This window comes from Ixodes scapularis, unplaced genomic scaffold, assembly GCF_016920785.2.
Source record: "Ixodes scapularis isolate PalLabHiFi unplaced genomic scaffold, ASM1692078v2 PGA_scaffold2__306_contigs__length_199485367, whole genome shotgun sequence".
NCBI lineage: Eukaryota > Metazoa > Arthropoda > Arachnida > Ixodida > Ixodidae > Ixodes > Ixodes scapularis.
Window position 1 is genome coordinate 111,282,772 of NW_024609857.1, and position 20,768 is coordinate 111,303,539.

Genomic DNA, 20,768 nt, shown 5'->3' on the forward strand with positions numbered 1-20,768 from the left:
GGGAGGTGACTATGCCACTGAATGCTGAGAGTGGCCTAGCTGCTCAGGAAGTTCGACGGTCGAGCAGAGCTCGACGCCCTCCAAATAGACTGGTATGCTCGTGTTCCTTTATGTAAGTGTGGAGGAGTGTTGTGTATGTATAGAGCAATGAAACAGGTTCCCATTCTCACCACCAGGGTGCGCTGGTCTTTGCCCTGTAAAATGTGTCTTCGCAATATTAAAAGTGTTCTTTGTGTGCTGTTCCTCTGAGGGGGAGCTTCTGCTCTTCGGCGCTTCGGCGCGACACAACACCGCCAAAATAAATTGTACTAAAGTGGTGCCAGTCGATAGCACATGTATAGGACTGCAGGTGTACAGTATTAGTATTGTGGTGTAATACACCAAAACAACAAGGAAGAAAACGAAGAAAGAACTATACAGGACGCGGCGTAACTTTCAACAGAATGGTTTATTTTGAAGGGACAATTTTAAATATATAAAAGCAGCCGCCCTTGGCAGAAAACAAAGATATGGTCTAAAAAAACACGCCCCTCAAATGCCAGTGTCATTGGTTCTTTAAATAGCAAAATTCTTTATCAGAACGCCGTAAATTATTTAGTAAGCAACATTTGTGATGACCCCTAAGATACCTGGGGCCGCTTGCTAGAAAGTCTTGACACAAGTCTTGGCTCAAGTCTTGACTCAGGCGCCTGGCGGTCTCGGCTGAGACCGTGGCTGAGACCAAGACGGATCCAGCACGGTCTCCGGCGCGGTCTTGACTCAAGTTCGGACTTGAGTCTGGCACCCAGACCGCCAAGAACGGAGTGAGCAGTACCTAGAGAGGGAATCTAGGGAAAACTGAAGAAATACCGGAGGAAACAGAGGGTGCGTTCCAAATCTACTCGAATGGATCCGAGTTACCCTGGCAGATCATGTCACGTGACAACAAAAATCGAGTAATGCCGGACGCGGGTAGGTTTTCGATCGCAAAGGTACAAAACCTTTACCCTAGAGTGAGACCGAGTAAATTTTGGAACACGGCCGAAGATTCCGGACGTGGAAGTGACGAGTTGTGACCTCCTGTCCAATAAGAAAGCGCCGGCGACGCGAGGCGGCAAGTGAGAGATCGTCTGCTTCTGCTACGCTGCGATCGGTTTGTGCAAAGAGAAACGACGACAGTCGCAAAACTGCGGCACATGTCTCGTACATACCGTGGTTCCGTGCAAAATAGAAGAAAGAAAAAAAAAAAGAGTCAGCGATGCTCGGTTTTGGGTAGAGTTTAGTGCACACCAACGCTGTCATATTGCTTCGTATCGCGATCGTCTGTCACCACCGTCGTCGACGTCCAGTGCGTACGCCGAATAAAGTTGTCTACAGAAATGCCTGCGTGTCCTTAGACGCCCAATTTTTTAAGAAAAAAAAATGCGCTGGACGTATTTTCTCGTAAGCATTTGCAATAAAAGTTGATAATTATGTTTCAATCATTAAGTTAGCAGACGACCGTCTGAGTTTGCTGCACGCAGACAGGGATGTCGCCGGTCCATCACGGATGCCTCCCAAGGTAAAGAAATCAAATTGGTCCGAAGATGATAAGTTTCAATTGGTTTACGGAATCGAGAAACGAAAACGTATAATTAAGAACAAATTTAACAACAATATTACAAAAGCTGCTAAAAGAAAAGCGTGGCAGGAGATCGCATCCGTGATGAATTCGCGGCATCCATCGACGCTGCGCACTGTGCCGCAACTCAAAAAGCGGTGGCAAAACCTCAAATCTCGCAGCCGCGCTGAACTGACCCTCTCGAAGAGAGCAGACTCCACGACCGGTGAGTTTACTGTACATGTTTTTACTGCACATAAAAATGAAGCACACATTCTGCGTGCTAAAGAAGTTTTTTTCCACTTTCTCATTTTCTTGGCTAAATTATAGAAGCAATTAAGATATAAAGCTATTAATCAAATCAAAACAATGAATGTGCCTGCTGCAATCAGACAAAATTTAATGCTCAAACAAAATATAAAGAGAACCTTCTCTTCCACAGGCGCAGGGCGCAACGACCACACGCTGACACCGCTGGCTGAGGCTGTGCTGGCGGTCATCGGTTCCACAAGCCCCAACCTTCTGGGTATCGAAGGAGGCATAGACACCGACGAGTGAGCTGTCATGTTACTGCTATTTGTACGAAGTCTAGCCTTTCGAGATTCACACGATTGGGGGTTCTACTAGCAAAGCTAATATTGTATTCATAATCATATCTGAAGTTCGCAAGTACTAAATACTGGGCCACTCAAAGAAATGTTCTGGTGTGTTCTCTCCAGAGCAAGAAAGAACCGTGCACATCCAAGAACTCTAAAACTTTGAGCCATGTTACCTGAAGTTAAAGTCGAGCCAGGCATGTCAATGAAAGACCACTGCGCTCATCAATGATTATCATAAAAATAATATAAACAATAATAATAATAGTAATTATTGGATTAGGAGAGCCACAGCACTGCAGAAAGGCAGCAGCCCGTGCAAGGTACGCCCGCAATGCCACATCTTCTGATGGTGATTATGTGATGATGTAAGATCACGACCTAATCTTGTGAGATGCAAGATTAAAATGATGGTGGTTATGAGCCGACATGTACATGGGGAGGACGGAGCAGTCTTCTGAACATCGCAAGCGCCGTTGGCCGAGTCTTGAAAGTTTGGGAAAGAAAAATGATAGCAGACTTAGGCTGGTACACTGCTGAAATGGTAGAAGGTATATCTTAAAAAGGTATCATGCAATGCGAACAAGACAAAGGGGATTGTGTTTCTACTACACTACCATTACAAAATACATTATACTCTCATGATTTCAAACTCCAGGAAGCCATGAATTTTGTTTGATTTATCAGAAATTTATCTAAATAATGATGCAAGATAAAAATATGATTCGCCTTATGAGTGGCTTCACATACACAGAAGATATTTCATGCTTTCCTTTACATAGGCCTACTGATCATAACCAGGTATGCTACACATGAAACATTCGTGAAATGTAAGACAAAAGTTTATTTATCCCTCAAAAATGTTCATTGTTGTGGGCTGTTCAAACACCACATGACAACTCAAAACAAAATTCAGTTTATTCATCGGGTCAAGAAGTTGTCTAGTGTGAACTATTAAACGGGGGACACGTGAACAATAAAAGCGGGCACTGCGCCACAGTTTTCATAGCAACTTGTGAGGACGTTGCAACTTGCCCATGCTATGCCACTTAAATTCAATGCCGTTGTCCTGTAATTCATATTTTTTGTTCTTGCAGCCCTTTTGTTTAGTACACTTCTTTCCAAGCATCGGTGCACTGCAGAGGGAACACCCATGGATCTGTTGCTTCTCCGCAATGTGCCAGTGCTCGGTGTATGCCATGCTACCAGATCACAGCGTCTGCGCAAGTTGCTGTAGAAATTTCCGCATGAGCCCCGTTGAGTGCGCTTATCACCGAGCGCCGGTGCATTGCGGAGAAGCAACAGCTCCATGGGTGGGGAGGCACTCACTTGATCGAATGACGTTTTAGCGAACGCCCACGTTTCATCGAACGACACTTTAGCGAATAGTCGGACGCCGCGAAGCGGCGTTTTCGGGTGGGCCAAGCGAGTTCATATTTTTGTAATGAGTTGCCGAAGACTGTCGCCGCGAAGCGGCGTAAAGCGCAGCGCGACGGATGGGTTAACGCGCGCCCCCGTTATTCGCTAAAACGACCATTCGCTCAAACGTCGCCGTTCGCTAAAATGTCATTCGCTCTTGTGATATGGACCCCATGGGTGTTCCCTCTGCAGTGAACCGATGCTCGGAAAGAAGCACACTCAACAAAAGGGCTGCAAGAACAAAAAATATGAATTACAGGAAAACGGCATTCGGTTTAAGTGGCATATGGATACACTAAGAACATAGCGAGACAACCAAACTTAGGAAATTTGTTTGAATTAACCAGAAGTATAATATCAGAGTTTGAATTATCGCAAGACTACCGTACACAGGCTAGACTTTTATGAAGTCAAGCCAAACTATGACAAACAGCAAAACAAATATATTGTTTTATGTTGAAAACTCTACTGCTACGTAGACCCAAAGGTCACAAACACAAAGCTTGGACCTCATTTGCTTCAGGTCCCTTGTATTGAGATGGCAAGCCAAATGAATGAAGGCACAAAGCTGAGACAGTCTGTTTGTTACATAAACATATTTGTGTGAGATTAGTGCTCTGAAATCTCGCTCTTTTTGTAGGTAGCATTCACTGTCACAGCTGAGTTCACTGTTGCTGAGCATATGCTGACGTCAAGCTTTTGCAACACTTCCAACATGCACATTGCATACCATGAGGAACGTCTTTTCTGGAATAAAACCACCCTGAAAGTGTGAACAGTATTGATAAATAAAAGAAATCAGAAGTAATCCTGAGCAGTCAGTTCAAATATGGTGTACAGTGAGTACAATTTATTAAGCACCGACCAGTAGACACTACCACTAAATTTGGAATCACCCTGAGCACATCTGCTGCTCAACATGGTAGTCTTTTTGACATAAAACAGAATTATAGGGACAAGCAACCGGGAAAATGTGGCCGGCATCAACACTGCACACTGGATCTGCATGAAGCCAGCTGCTTTCACAACTAATAGCCGCAACAGCCAAGATCGGGCTTGACCTGCACACTGTAGGCTGACTTTACTAAAGCCCACATACTTTCACAACTAATAGCAGCAATGGCCGAGAGCTGAGGAGTCGAGCTTGATCCACATGCACACAAAAAGCATGAATGAAATACAAATAAGAGTGTTCTCAAATTATGTACAAGGGTGACAAGACTAACATTCTTGTGTATTTTCCTTAGGGCCAGCACAGCATCAGTCAGCGTGCAGCCAACCACTGACGAAGTGGTTGGAGAGGACCGAGTCCTCAGCTACGAAGTTGAAGTGGACCCCGGGGTCGCATTCCTCGAGGTGCCGGAGTCCGAAGAAACCCTGGACTACGAGCCTCCGGACTGGCCGCTGGACGAGGATGAGGCACCCGTGGAGTCTGGTGCAGCAGCTGCGCTGCTACGTCGGGAGGGGCCTCCTCCTGCGGCAGGGGGACCGCCTGAGGCAGCAGCTGCTGCTGAAGGGCGACCGGCACCACTAGGCCGGCGGGGACCACCTCGTTCACGACTGGTCTGGAGGCCCAGCGCACCACCCGCAGGCTCGGCAGCCAGCACACGGGCTGCAGACAAACAGTTCTATAGAGACATCGTAGAGCAACAACACGGGAACGTAAAGTTAGAACGGCAATGCCTCCTTGCCAAACTGAAGGCGACGGAAGAGCAGGCAAGGGCATCGGAAGAGCAGGCAAGGGCAGCCTGCGAGGCTGCCGAAATGATGAAAAAGGCAGCAAACTTCTATATTGAACAGGGAGAAAAAATGTTCAATTTACTTGGGAAGGCCCTACAACAAGGCCCTTAAAGGGGAGGAGGGGCCTTCAGTTTGGCAAAGAGGCATTGCCGTTTTAGCTTTACTTTGTAAATACAATCAACAGTTTTTTTTGGTTTGTTCTCTTCAATGTCTTTTTGGTTCCAAGTATGCAAAAAAATTCCACTGCATTATGTATTTCATTTAGAAACATGCAAAACTATAAAGAAATGATGGCATCATAAAAAAATGCAACGACTTTTACACACTCAGCTAAGTAAAAGTGAAAGTCATTACTGTAATAAACACACGTAAGGACCGCACCCACAAAAAAAATGTTTGCCTTGCGCATCATTGCATTTGTACAGGCCTGAGCGATGTCACCGCCGACGCGGCATGCAGTCAGCATCAAAGCTTTTTTTTCCTTTGCAATCCTTACTATCATCTCCCTTCTTGCTGCCTTTTGTCGAAGTTGCTTAAGGCACATTCAGCCAAGACACCTAACTATTCATCTCCCTTTTTATGTTTGAGCAACCTTCATCTATGATCCACTGACGTCAAAACCGAGTGGGAACGACAACGAAAGAAAGTACAAACTGCAGGTCCAAAATGGAAGCGCAGCGGCGTAAAGGCCCATACACACAGTTTCGTTTCAGTGCGTTTGACTGCACTGTATCGAAAAGTAGCCACAACTCCTTGGGCTGCCTGTGGTTCATATAAAACGAAGCAACTAACTTGCTTATCAGACGGCAAACGAACGGGGGCCCCGCACCATGCTGGCGATTGACTTCCCACCACATGGAAGCACTTACCAAGGCATAGGATGCCACAAATTGCCCGGACATGCACTGATGTGCACCATATTTTCTGCAAAACTACCTGGTTTTTGGCATGTGAACTTGAAAAACTGTGCCAAACTTACGATGACGACATTCAACCAGCACGTACGGGATATTTCGGCGTTGGTAAAGTGTGCTACGACCAGAAAGTTCCAATATGCCACCGACAAAGTTTTGATGCGAAAGGCTATTGTGTCAGAAGAACAAATTTAAATATGCGGTTCAAGGCGTAACTGGAATCCTGCAATTATTTGACCAGCGGCTCTAGATGCCACTCATAGTAAAGTTACGAGTTAGTGAAGTACTGGTAAACAATGCAAGGATCCATATGTCATGGACCGCAAAGGCCGACGTCTCGGTGGCAGCGTTTCAGCGAGCATGCATTTGGGGGCCACTGCCGACTGATCATTGCCTGGCCGAGCTCGCGGCGAGGCATGCTTCCCGTACTCGGCGAGGAGACCCCGAAGGTGCGCTCAAAACATGGAAACTACATCATGAAGATAAAGGCAAAGGGCATTGTTATCACGAACAGGCAAGGCTGATGCAAAGAGTGTGAACATAAATGTTAAAAAGTGCCGTCAATGCACCGCCACGAAGAGTCCTGCCAACTGTGCAGCCGCAGCCCTCCTCTGCTACTCGGACTTTCTTTTCTTCGACGGTTACTCTGTTGCGGGGCGACTCAATGAAACTATTGCCGCGATACATAGCAAGTGCTACAGCTGAATCAGACGCATTTTACCATAGCTCTCGCTGCAAATGGCCGTCGCCTCAACCACCAGTATACAGTCGACTACAGACACGATGGTTGTAATCACATTCTGCTTGTACAGTGGCGTCGAAAAGAAATAGGGGAGCGGGGGGGGGGGGGGGGGAAGACTGCCCTCCTGACAGGTCAGAAATTTAATGGAAAAGATATGGAGGAGGGGTGCAAACTTGCCCTTTCCCCCACCACTGTTGCCCGCCCGCCCCCGCCCCGTCCGTCCGTCCCCCCCCCCCATCTGCTGAATGGTTCTGACGTCTCTGTGCTTGTAATCACCCATTGTTTCTGACAAAAACTTTTACTTCAGTGTCCTATTCAAAAGTTTCTGGCAATAGCCACAGTTTCAATAGATTGTTCATGGTGACTGTTGTGTGTAGAGTGGTGGCACCATCTGGGACACGGATCGCAATCCTAGAAGATTACGCCACACCGCGGAAAAAATGCGAAGCACGCAGTCAACGGCCAACGCCAGCCAGTGAACCTATCATGTCTTCATTACGTAGCCTTTGTATCTTGAGTCAATAAATAGTTCATGTTATCCGGTCATCATCTACTGGCCAGGATCTATCATGTGGTGATGAGGATAAGATTGCATAGAGACTGCTGCACTCTACGGCCCCACATCGCAACGTACAGGTGAGGCACAAGGTTTGTGAACATCGCCCTTTGTTCGGATACCCTCCTTGTACCCTCGACGAGAAATGGCGACCCTGGGACAGATAGGAGAATTCAACCCTGCGTTTCCGGAGAAGTGGGATGCCTACGAGGCAAGATTGAATTTCCACCTCGAGGAAAACAATATCACCAACCCAACCAGAAAACGTGCTGTTTTTTTTAAGCGTTTGCGGAGCTGCCACTTTTGACTTAGTACAGTCACTACTCGCGTTGGCAACTCCCAAAACGAAGACCTTCAGCCAACCGTCGGAGATTGTACGCCAGAATGCCTTTACCGGCGGAATCAGGGTCCCGAGAAGTCTGTGGCCTTGTTCATTGTGAAACTACGGCGGTTGTCACAAAACTGCAACTTTCCAAATCTCGCGGAAACACTGTGAGATCGACTCGTGTGTGACCTGAGGGATGAAACTCTTGAAGCTTGACTCTTCGCAAAAAAAAAACTCTTGTTCAAGATCGCTCAGGAAAAAGTGCTGGCAGCTGAAGCGGCGGCTCAAAGCACCCCCGATGTGAGGGGAGGAGAACCAGCTGTGGCAACCGACGTTGCCATATGTCAGGACTAAGTGGAAGGAGAAAACACGCTTAGGCAACTGACAAGGGAACCGTATACCACGGGAAAACAAAGCCTTGCAATGGGTGCGGAGGAGCTCACGCACGGGAGTATTGTCAATTTAAGGATGCCTAGTGTCACTTATGCAGAAAAATCGGCCGCATCGACTGTGTCTGTCGCATGAAACAATGAGCGCAGAGCGGGCCATGGGAACAAGAGGATCCAAAGCCACGGCGATCGTTCTGAACTTGGACATACAATCTGATGATGTGTACGATACTAACTAGCCCCGCCACAGGCATCGCAGACACGTAAGCACCGGACGTCGGCAATGATGGAAGTTGACTCGGGGTCAGAGTGATCGATGATCCCAGAACAAACAAATGAGGTTGTGAAGAAGATGCTGTACCGGGTCAGCCATTTCAATCGCAAGTCAGATTTCCATTGCAATACGGTGCAGATCAAGGGAGTGTATAAGGTCCATGTCAAGCACGGTAGTTTTGAAGGAGACCTGAAACTGCTAGTAACACAGGGACAGTGGACAACCCTCCTTGGCATGGACTGGTTTAAACCATTGGGAATCAGGCTGCTAGGGGTAAATAAGGTCACAGGGCTGCCTATTGAAGGTGTGCTTGCAAAGTATGATGGCGTTTTTGGGTAAAAGATTGGGAAGTTTGAGGGACCCCCAGTATCGCTGCACCTTGACTTTACAATGATGCCAGTCCGCATGAAACCCTGGCAAATGCCCTTCGCACTCACGCTTAAAATTGACGCTGAACATGATTGCCTTATTGAACAAGGCATTTTGGAGCCGGTCACGCAACCAAAGTGGGAGACCCCGATTGTGACGCCCATGAAGGCAACTGGAGACATCAGAATATGCGGCGCCTACAAGTGCACTTTCAACAAGGCACTGGCTCAACACCCGTACCTGATCCCCATGGTACCGCACCTCCTGGCATTACTCTCAGGGGGGAGGCTGTTTGCAAAACTGGATTTGGCAGAAGCTTACCAGCAGCTGGTGGTTGATGAAGAAGCGGCGGAGGCACAAACGATCACAACCCATCGAGGAGCATTTCGAGTAAAGCGGCTACGGCTTGGAGTAAATGTTGCTCTTGGGATCTTTCAGAGCTTCATGGACGACCTCCTGAAGGGGATCACCGGGGTTGTGTCATAATTCGATAATGTTCTAATTGCTGCAAGCACCAAATAAGAGTTGGCAGGCCACCTCGAGGAAGTCCTGCACCGTCTTGCTGATGCTGGACTCAGGGTAAAAAGTGAAAAGTGCCATTTTGAAGTGTCGCAGCTCGAGTTCCTGGGATTTCTTATTGACGAGACGGGTGTGCGCCCAACAAAAGAAAAGGTGAAGGCGATTCATGAGGCACCAGTACCTACAAGCAAACAGGAACTACAGGCTTTCCTAAGACTGCTAAACTTTTATCGCATCTTTCTACGAAAAAGGCAGCGGTGGCCGAGCCACTACGTCAGCTACTTGACAAAGAGGGTGGGAGTGGACGCCTCTTCATGAACAAGTTTTCAACGAACGCAAGCAGCTGCTGTCCTCAGCAAGTGTGCTGTACCATTATGATGAAACAAAGCCCTTTGTGCTCACTTGTGATGCCTCGCCATAAGACATACATTAAGGCTGTACTTGGCCGTCGACCAGAAGATGACAAAGAGATCCCCGTCGCATTTTACTCCCGCACATTGACATCTACCAAGCCAAACTATGCTCAAATCAACAAAGAAGCCTTTGCAGTGCTGGCAAACGTAAAGAAGTTCCATGACTATGTGTATCGCCTTCGAGATCATAACACCACAAACCACCTTTGGGACTGTTCACACCTGCAAAGCAAATGCCATACATCTTGTCTCCACGAATGTTGCGTTGGACGATCCTACAGAATGCTTATAACTACAGTTTGGATCATTGACCTCGGAAAGACATACAACATGCCGATGCATTTAGTCGCCTCTCACTTACCATTCCAGAGTTTGTGGTGCCACCTCCTTTAGAAGTTTTGTTTCTGGAGAACACATCCAATCCACCGCTCCACGCCAAGGACGTCGCACAAATGAGAACAGAAAACGCCATTTGAAGGCTTCTCAACTGGGCTCTGAAGGGTTAGCTGCCAGGTGGCCTTGAGGCAAATTTCCAGCCATTCAAGATTCAACAACATGAGCTGCCGGTTCACAAAGGATGTATACTTTGGGGGAGCAGGGTCGTAATTCCCCCAGAAGGCAGGAAGGTGTTGCTGGAGGCCCTCCATGTCGGATATCCAGGCATCGTCCAAATGAAGGCTCTGGCTCGCAGCTATGTGTGGTGGCCCAAGATGGAAAGAAACATAGAAGAGCATATGATCAAGAGCATGGCATGCCAAGAATAACGACCTGCACCTCCTCGTGCCTCAGTAGACGCATGGAATGCAACTCCAGCACCGTGGTCTCGGATGACGGGGCTCAGTTCACCTCCAAAGAATTCCGCATATTCTTGAAAGCTGGTTTCATCAGACACATCACGTCAGCACCCTTCCACCCGTGAACTAACGGACAAGCAGAGCGCATGGTGCACACAACGAAAGATTCACTACAGCGTATTGTAAAAGGGAACACGAGGGCAGCATCTGGCCAGTTTTCTGCTACAGTAGCATGTAACACCATGCATGATGACAGGCAAGAGCCCAGTGGATATGCTGATGAACAGGAGGTTGAAGACGATACTTGAACGACTGCACCCGGACCTGACTGAGAGCATGAGGAAGGGAGCTGATGAGAATTCCAGCGAAGAAGTCCAACCGAAGTCACAAGTGTTTCGACCAGAAGACCCAGTATTCATGCAGCTACAGCAGTGGCCCTTCATGGATACTGGCGACAGTGGTTGAAATGACGGGTCCAGTTTCCTACAAAACCCGCACCCAGGAGGGCATTATCATGAGACGTTCTGTTGACGAAGTGTGTAGGAGCGGTGCTTTGAGAGTTGCAACAGACAGCATCAGCCACGGAGAGCGGCAAGCTGCTCGTCCTGAACCACCTGGGCACCCGGACACAGGCAGCGCAGTGCACACGTCGGTGATGGGCCCAGTGCAAGATGTGGATGTGGCCAGGCAGAAGAGATCAGATGGGGCTCGAGCTCTTCGAGAAGGAGTTCACTTAGGGGGAAGGAGTGTTGTGTATTGAGTGGTGGTACCATCTGGAAACAGATGCCAAACCTTGAAGACCATGCCACACCGCGGGAACATTGCAAAGCATGCAGTCAACGGCCTACACCAGCCAACAAACCTGTCACGTCGTCATGTAGCCTTTGTATCTTGAGTTAATAAATAGTTAATGCTATCTTGTCGTCATCTACCGGCCAGGATCTAACAGTGACTATACTTGAAGTGTACTGAAAAAAGTTTGTTAGTTACGGCCTCATTATTTCAAGCACAGTATGATCAGACCGTTTAAAAAACGTTGGCCCCGAGATATTCGTAGACAGCATGATTAGTACTTCTACCTAACTAATTCAAAACCAAACCTTACCTCTAACCCTTACTTTTTTTCCAGTTTTCCGTGCACCTGGTTGTATGCGCACTCCGCTGGCGTGTCTACCCAGCGGTAGGGCACGATCAATCACGGCCATCGTAGCCGATCGCCATCCGCGATGACGAGCCCGTTTGAAGTTCCTCCTCCGAAGTTGTCTCTGATACAGCTCTGCGATAGCACGTGGAGGTCATGGGTGCTTCCTTGCCACTTGGCGACCACCTCACGATCTGTGAGCATATGCCGACTACCAAGAGGACTACCTACTTGTCCGGCGTTGGTTCCGAGGAGCTCCGCTGCTGGTGACCACCTTAAGTGGAGAAATATGTCTGAGATTCGTTCACGACAGACAATAAAAATACTAGCGCAGTTTCGATTTAAATATATAAAGCCACGCCATAACAATTCCTAGCGAAGGGTCATAAACACTGCTATAACGTATCAAGCTACTCGCTATCTTCCAAAATGTTTTGGAACATGACGTCCGTCGGGAGTTGACGCTGGCATTTTGAGAAACTGTTTGCTTTTCCGACTGTTTTTAAACACGAAACACAACATTTTACAAAGAAAGGATTGCCTCGGAACTGTACCTCGACCAACTCCATGATCCTCGGGTTGAAAATCGTCTGAATAAGACTACGTACTACGTCTTGCTTTCCGTTCATTCTTGAATGGATGGCGCTGCATTTGTGTCAGGAACTGAACCGCAAAAATAAGTTATAATTATGCCAAACTTATTCACATTTGCCTTTACGAAACAGCACAACTCAACAGTGGTGTTATTGATATTATTTCTTACCTGAGCACTTGCATCAGGACATGGGTGACCAGTCAAACTCACAGGAAAACAAGCGATTGCGAAACCACCAAACCGAAAACGAAACAGTCGTGGCAGGCTTTCCTCTCGAAGACGTCAATGGCGTAGAAGCAGTCTAAACTCGCTTTAACGAAAGCATTCACCCGGTAAAAATGACTTGTAGCCGGAGCGTAGTGGCTGGTAGTAGCCACGTCCGACATTTTGTTTTCTCGTGTGGTCTCATCTCTATGGGTCTCATCTTGGGTCTCAGCTGAGACCCAGCGTAAGACGCCGGTTGAGCCGCTTGCTCGAAACGAAATCGGAACCGTCTCAGCCAAGTCAGGACTTGAGTCCGGTACCTACAACGGAGTGAGCGGTGCCTCGAGAGGGAATCTAGGGAAAACGAAGAACCCGGACGTGGATGTGACACGGGGTCGTCTGCTTCTGCTACGCCGCGGTCGTTTTGGGCAGCGACAAACGACGACAGTCTCATAACTGCGTCGTGTTTTTCGTGCAAACCGTGGTTACACGTGAAAAGCGACAGCAAGCCGCGGTTCTGGACGTGTCTGTCACCACCATCGTCGACGTTGAGTGCGTACGCCGAATAAAGGTGTCCACAGAAATGTCCGTTCGTGCCGATGCATTTTCTAAGAAAAAAGAACAGCACTGTACGCCCCTTCAAAGGTAAAGACGAATGTAATTTGGTGCAAAGATAAAAAGTATCAATTGGTGTACGAAATGCAGAACGAAAACGCGTAATTCGAGAGAAATTTAACAAGATTACAAAAGTTGCTGAAAAGAAAGCACGGCATCCGTTCCATAGAGATCATACATATTATCCGTACTGAACTCGCGGTACCAACCGATGCTACGCACAAGACAAAAAGTAAAAAAAAAAAAAAAAAAAAAGAAGTTGCAGAACGTACAATTTTTTAGCTGCAGAGTTGACGCTTACCACAAGGGCGAGTTTATTATAAATTTGTCTTTACTGCACATAAAAATGAAGCACACGTTCTATATGCTCAATCAATTTTTTTCACTTCTTATTTTCCTGGCTGAATTATAGTAGTAGTCAAGAGCTCTGGATTTGAACATTTTAATACAATCAAGAACACCTTTTATGAGCTCATGGAATTTCGTTCACTTCCAATTTTCCTGGCTAAATTATAGAAGTTGTCAAGAGTTCTGGATTGAAAACTTTTATTACAAACAAATCAAAACAATGAATGCACTTGCTGCAATCAGACAAAATCCAATGACCCAAGAAAATGTAAAAAGAGCCGTCTTCCACAGGCACAGGACCAGTGAGCTGTCATGTTACTGCTGTTTCTACAAATATACTAGAATACAGTATGTGCCATTTGATGCAGACAAGTCTAGCCTTTTGGGGTTGACATGGTTGGGGGTTCTACTAGCAAAGCTAACATTGATTTCATAACTGTATCTTGGGTATGCAAATACTAAATACTGGGCCCACTCTAGGAAACATTCCGGCAAGTTCACTCCAAAGCAAGAAGGATCTGTGCACATTCAAGAACACTGAAACTTTGAGCCATGTCATTTCGGTTAGAAGTCAAGGTCGGTATTTTTTAATGAAAGAACACTGCACTTATCGATAGCAGAATTAATCTTGTACACTGCTCAAATGCTAGAAGGTACATTTTAAAAAAGAGTTAAGCAATGCAAACAATACAAAGGTTATTGTGTTTCCATTGCACGATCACCACAAAATACACAGGCTAGAAGCTTATGAAGTGAAGCCGAAACGTGGCAAGCAGTAACATGAATTTGATGTTTTATGCCGAGAACTCTACATCTCCGTAGGTCCAAAGGCGACAAACACAACACTTGGACCTCATTTCCTTTGGGACTCATTTTCTTTGGGTCCGTTGTATTGAGATGCCAAGTCAGACAAATGCACACACAAAGCTGAGAGTCTCTTACATAAATATGTATGTGCAGGTACTTTTACATCTAGCTCATTTTACAGGTAGTATTCACTGGCGGCCATAGCTGAGCTCGCAGCTGCAGAGCAGATATACTGACGGCAAGCTTCCACAACACCTGCAACATGCACATCGCCCACATGAAGAATGTCTTTTAGAGTGCAGCTCTTAGGCGCCCGTCTCCGGAGTGAGCGGCGTCGGTGTTGGCATAACTGCCCGCTCCATTGGGACGTTTCCCATAACGACATCACATGTGACGTCACTAGGGTCACAAGGGAGGAGGGAGGGGCATACCTGTTGGTAGTGTAATGGACCGTTATCAGATGGCGACACGAATCCAGCGCTAAGGTCATGCAGCCGTTCCCCTTTTGTTTGCATTTCCCCCCCTCCCAGATGGCAGCTTGACAGCTATATGTCGTTTCTTCATCCCCAAATCCACTTGATCCACATCCCAGAAATGTGGTCATACTGTGCACTTAAGATAAACAAACAGGTTATGGGCCCAGGACGGCACATCGACCATTATTTCGGAAGAAGAGGGATCACCTTTAGTGAGTGATGAAAAGGTATGACCACGTTGAAGAAGAAACTGTCAAGCAACACTGTCTTCGTTACGTCGTGCCGATGCCTGAAGAAGATTAGACGGGCGTGAGTGTAGTGAAACTGTCAAGGACAAAGTGACTGACAAGTGGTGTGTGCCCGTCAAGAAAGTAAAAGGTGGCACGTTCTTCGTCAGACGGACGGAGCGTCGCCAAACACCGGTCTCACTGCAGACTCCATGGGCTCTTATGTTCGGAAGACGTCTACATGCACCAAGCGTGGGTACAGCGAAGTTGTCGGTAAGAAGTGACCTTTGCACTTTCCGAGCAGGACGGATCATCGTGCGACACCTGTGGTTGTCGGAAAGAAGTACTGACATCGGTTCGGTGCGCGCCAGTGACGAAAGCGTCGGGAAGAAGTAACTGACACCCCAATGACGAATTTCTCGGCAAAGAAGTGAACAAAGGAGAACTGCATCGACGGTTCGTGGAAGACGTCGCCAAACCTGTACGTGTGTTCCTGCTTCGCTGGGTGCCACAAGACGTGCAACGGGAACCCAACGCAAGTTCATCGCTGTAAGCCCACTTCGAACCGCTCTCGACGAAGCAAAGCAATACGATGGCGGCACTGGACGAATTCAAAATACCAAAACTCTCAAACGAAAATTACCATGCGTGGGCGATTTGAGCCAGAGCGGCACCCATCCAGAAAGGCTGTTCGGAAGCCATAGAGCCTGGCTATGGTGGGAGAGAAATGACAAACGACGAGAGGAAAATAAACAACAAGGCTTTGACATTCATGTTCCTAGTAGTGGAAGACACCTACCTGTACGACATTGGGGAATGTTTGACAGCTCGCGAGGCCTGGAATACATTGGAAGAGATACATTTAAAGTGTGGACTACTGCATGCTCTTCAGTTGGTGGGAGACTTTTCCAACACCAGAATGAAGCCAGATGAAACCATGAAGGATTATTTGGATCGAACAATGAACCTACACAGGAAGGATACGCCTTCACTGACAGGGAAGTGGCACTGGTGATGTTGATGGGCTTGCCAGAAATGTATGAATCACTTACCTAAATCTTGAGCAAGACGAAGGAACACTCACGACGAAGGAGGTGAAAGCAAGGCTGCTGGTAGAAGAAAAGCGCCAAGTCAAACGTGAAGAAGACAAACTAAATGAGAGTGAAGAAAACAAGGCCCTCATGACAAGAACAAGCCCATTATGCAGAGCAGTCAGCTCCACAAACATAACGGGCAAGAACATTTTTCAAGGAAAAAAGCAACTGGCACTGGTACAAGGTGCTTTGAACCGAAACAACGAGTTTGGTGCGGAAAATTTGGACACATTGCCAGGGAATGCAAGGAGGGTCCCGATGACGAAGAATGCGGCTTACAGAGAAGATGAAATTCCAGTGAACCGAAGAAGGCGCTCTGTGCCAGAGGTGGGAGTTCCTCAGGGTCACACATCTGGTACCTTGACAGTGGAGCAACTGAACACATGACGTCAAACAAAGTCAAATTCACCACTTTCAAGCCCTGCTGTTCAACTGTTGAGGCAGCAAATAAGGAGGTCATGGAAGTCGTCGGGAGAGGACAGGTAGAGATTGAACTTTCGAAAGACTGCAGTGGCACTGTCGTCGAGCTCCAAGATGTCCTCTACGTACCAAGCTTAGACGGTAACCTCTTGTCAGTTGGGAAGATGGAGGAACGTGGACTGAGCGTGACTTTCAGCAACGGAACAGCTAAAGTGATTGAAGCAAATGGTGACCTAATTCTCGCAGCCAAGTGCGATGGTAAATTTTACACTGTGAGTAAGTCACTTGCAGCACTGAAGTTAGCACAGGCGACAGACGTCGCCTTGTGGCATCGACGACTCGGTCATCTCCACCATGAAGCTGTGGAAAACTTTGCCAAAGTGGAAGAAGCAGTCAAGATGCAAAGTGCTCGACATGTGCGCTCGGCAAATTGAAGAGAAGCAGCTTCCGAAGAAGGGTGGAACGAGGGCTAAGGCCCCACTGGAGCTGGTTCACTCGGATGTAGTTGGAAAGATCCCGCCTGCCTCGAAGGGAGGGTCAAACTACTTTGTCACATTCATTGATGACTACTCCAGATTCACTGTAGTGTACCCAATGAAGAGGAAGAATGAAGTGCTGGACAGATTCGACCAGTACAGACGAATGGTTGAGGTTCTCCACAACACGAAGGTGAAGACTTTGCGTAGTGACAATGGAGGAGAGTACACAAGCAAAGAGTTTGATGAGTACCTGGCCAAGCATGGCATAAAGCGTTCGCTCACCATTCCTGGCATACCTTAGCAGAATGGAGTTGCCGAGAGAATGAACCAAACTCTGCTTGACATGACGAGGTGTCTCCTCATCTAGTTAGGCGTCCCCAAAGAAGTTTGGGCTGACGCCGTTGTCACTGCAAGTCGCATCAAACAAGTGCTCATCGAAAGCAGTCGAAGGAAAGTCGCCAGAAGCTCTGTGGACAGGGGGAGAAGTGAAACTGGACCACCTAAGAGTGTTCGGATGCAGAACATGGAGTCTGCGAAACAGACGATGCAAAAGAAGCAAGTTGAAACCGAAATCAGAGGAGTGCATACTGGTTGGCTATCCAGAAGGAGTGAAGGGGTACAAGCTGTGGAACCAGAAAGAAGACCACTTCTTCGTGAGTCGGGACGTCACCTTTATAGAAGACTCCTTCCCGTGCAAGCTTGCCGAGGTTCCAAGCACCGACGTTGATGTATGTGGCGACACCGAGGGCACAATCATGTTTTAAGTAGAAGACAGCTGGAGCGGGTCACGTGAGGTTGGTGGTTCAGATAGAATGATACTGGCCACAACAATGCCGAAGAGGTTAGCTCATCAGCTGATGAAGACCACAACGGAGCTACACAGCAGATATCCAACGTGAAAGATTGTGGTACGCAAGCATACAGAAAGTTGGCGAGACTGGCAAAGAAGGGAACACGTCAAAGTGAATGTCACAGCTGCTGCAAGCCAACCAAAACAACCGGGAAGATCCAGAAACTTTACACAAAGCCTTCTCTGCATCAGACAAAGAGAGATGGAAAGCAGCTATACAAAGTGAACTGGACGGCCTTGAAGCTTCAGGAACATGGGAACTGGTGCCACGACCGAAGGAGAGACAGGTCGTAAAGTGCAAGTGGGTAATCCGTAAGAAATACGACGAGAACGGTGACCTGGAGAGGTACAAGGCACAATTAGTACCGTGCAGATACTCCCAGGTGGAAGGAACTGACTACAAGGAGACCTTCTCTCCTGTTGTCAAGCTGAAGTCCATCGGGACGCTGCTGGCCATAGCAGTCGAAAGAAACTGGAAGATCCACCAGGTTGATATCACGGCAGCATACTTGAACGGTACACTGAAGGAGACCGTCTACATGAGACAACCGCAGCCTTACGGCGATTGCAAGAAGGATGAAGTCTGCCTTCTAAAGAAGAGCTTGTATGGACAGCGACGGTCTGGAAGGGAGTGGAATCTCATCTTGGACAAACTGCTGAAGTTGCAGGGGATGACAAGATAGAAAGCAGACCGCTGTGTATATGTCAGCAAAGAGAAGAAGCTCATCATAGGAGTCTACGTTGATAACCTCTTGATCATCGCAGAAGAGGAGAAAATGAATTTGACGCAAAAGACCTGGGGGAAGCTAGCCACATCGTTTCCATATGACTGAAAAGAGAAAGGGATGGAAAACTGACTGAGGCATGGCAGATGCTAAGGCAGCATCATCTCTTTTGGATCCTGGAAGCAAGTACCAAAGAGGAGAGAGCGACGACCGAACAAGAGAAGACCTGCCACGCAGGTACAGAAAGGCAATTGGTAATGTAGTGATTGCGCAGGCGAGCTGGTGGATGTTAACCATTTTGTTCTTAGCCCGAGACTGAGGCAGGAAAAGAGGAAAGTTTCAAAGTAGAAGAAAAATGAACAGTCGAGGACACGTCTCTACTGGTGCGTTGCTTTACCTTGTCGAAAGAACAAGACCGGAATTGGCTTTTGCCACCACTTACATGAGTCAGTTAAACGAACATCCCACAGAAGAGCACTGCAGTGGCATAAAGCACATCCTTCGCTATGTGAAGCATACGAATAATTATGCACTAATCTACCAAAGAACTGGGAAGTGTGTGCAGGTCTTTTGCGATGCAGACAAGGCTGACAGGAAGTCATTCAATGGTTATGTGTTGACGCTAGCCGGCGCTGCAATTTCCTGGAGCAGCAGGAAACAACAAAGTACTGCACTGTCAACCGTCGAAGCAGAGTATGTGGCCATGTGTCATGCTACAAAGGAAGTTATGCGGCTACGGAACTTCATGAAGGAGCTTGGTGCGCACGAGTTTCTACAGGAACCACAGGTCTTGCTGGTTGACAACCAGGGTGCAATTACGCTGGCGAAAAATCAAGTCACGTCAGAGAGAAGCAAGCACATTGATCTGAAGCACTTCTTCCTGAGAGAAAAGGTGGAAGAGGGAAAGCTGCAACTCCAGTACAACGAATCGTCCAGTAACTCTACAGACCTCTTCACCAAGGCCTTGTAGGGAAGGCTGACCCTCAAGCATTGTGAACGTTTGGGTGTCAAGAACGTGGACGTGGCGACAGTCTATTAAGGGGGAGTGTTGGTAGTGTAATGGACCGTTACCAGATGGCGCCACGAATCCAGCGCTAAGATCGTGCAGCCGTTCCGCTATTGTTTGTATTTTTCCCCTCTCTTCCCGTCTGATAAACATGATGGCAGCTTGGCAGCTGTATGTCGTTTCTTCATCCCCAAATCCACTTGATCCGCGTCCCAGAAATGTGGTCACTCTGCGCACTTAAGATAAACGAACAATACCCTCCTCTCCGTACCCTCCTCAAGAGCTGCATTCTTATTCGGCATTACAGGGAATTGTAAACGTCTCATTTTTTTGGAACACAATTAATAAGAAGTCATCCTCTGCTTGCACATATTGAGCAGTAAGCTAGTACCATCTATTAAGCACCGACCGGCATACACTCACTAAATTTGGTATCACCCTGAGCACACCTGCTACTTAGCATGGTATTCTTTTTATCCCTGGAAAGCAGCACAGGGACAAGCAACCAAAAAATTGGGTGGGCTGCATCAACACTGCACACTGGCCCAAATTGAAACAAGCTATTTTCACAAAAAATAAATGCAGCAGCTAAGATTGCGCTTGACCTGCACACCATAGGCTGGCTCTACTCGAGCCCAGCTACTTTCACAACTAATAGCCGCAACAGCTATGATCGGGCTTGACATGCACACTGCAGACTGGCTCTACACGAACCCAGCTACTTTCAGAAATAATAGCCGCAACAGCTACGACAGGGTTCGATTTTTACACCGTAGACTGGCTCCGCTCAAGCCTAGCTACTTTCACAACCAATAGCCACAATGATTGAAAGCTGAGTGATCGAGCTTGATCCACATGCACACAAAACGATTTCCTGAGAAACAAATAAGAGTGCACTCGAACTATGTACAGGGGTGACATTAAAAACATTCTTGTGGATTGTCCTCAGGATTAGCAAAGCACCAGTCAATGTGCGGCCAGCAACTAACAAGGGTTGGCCCGGAAGGTTGGGCCTTCGGCCACAAGGTCTTTGTGGCCCCCAGGGTCATTTTCCTCAAGATGCCGAAGTCCGGGGAACAAAAGATTACCAGCCCTTGGACTGGCAACTGGACGAGGATGAGGTGCCCCTTCAGCCTGAGGCAGCACTGCTGC

General features: G+C 47.5%; 1 pseudogene; it reads left to right on the plus strand.

The window, feature by feature from the left end:
* Positions 1-15,634: 15,634 nt before the first annotated feature.
* LOC120849650 lies at positions 15,635-16,426 on the plus strand (annotated as a pseudogene).
* The last annotated feature ends 4,342 nt before the right edge of the window (positions 16,427-20,768 follow it).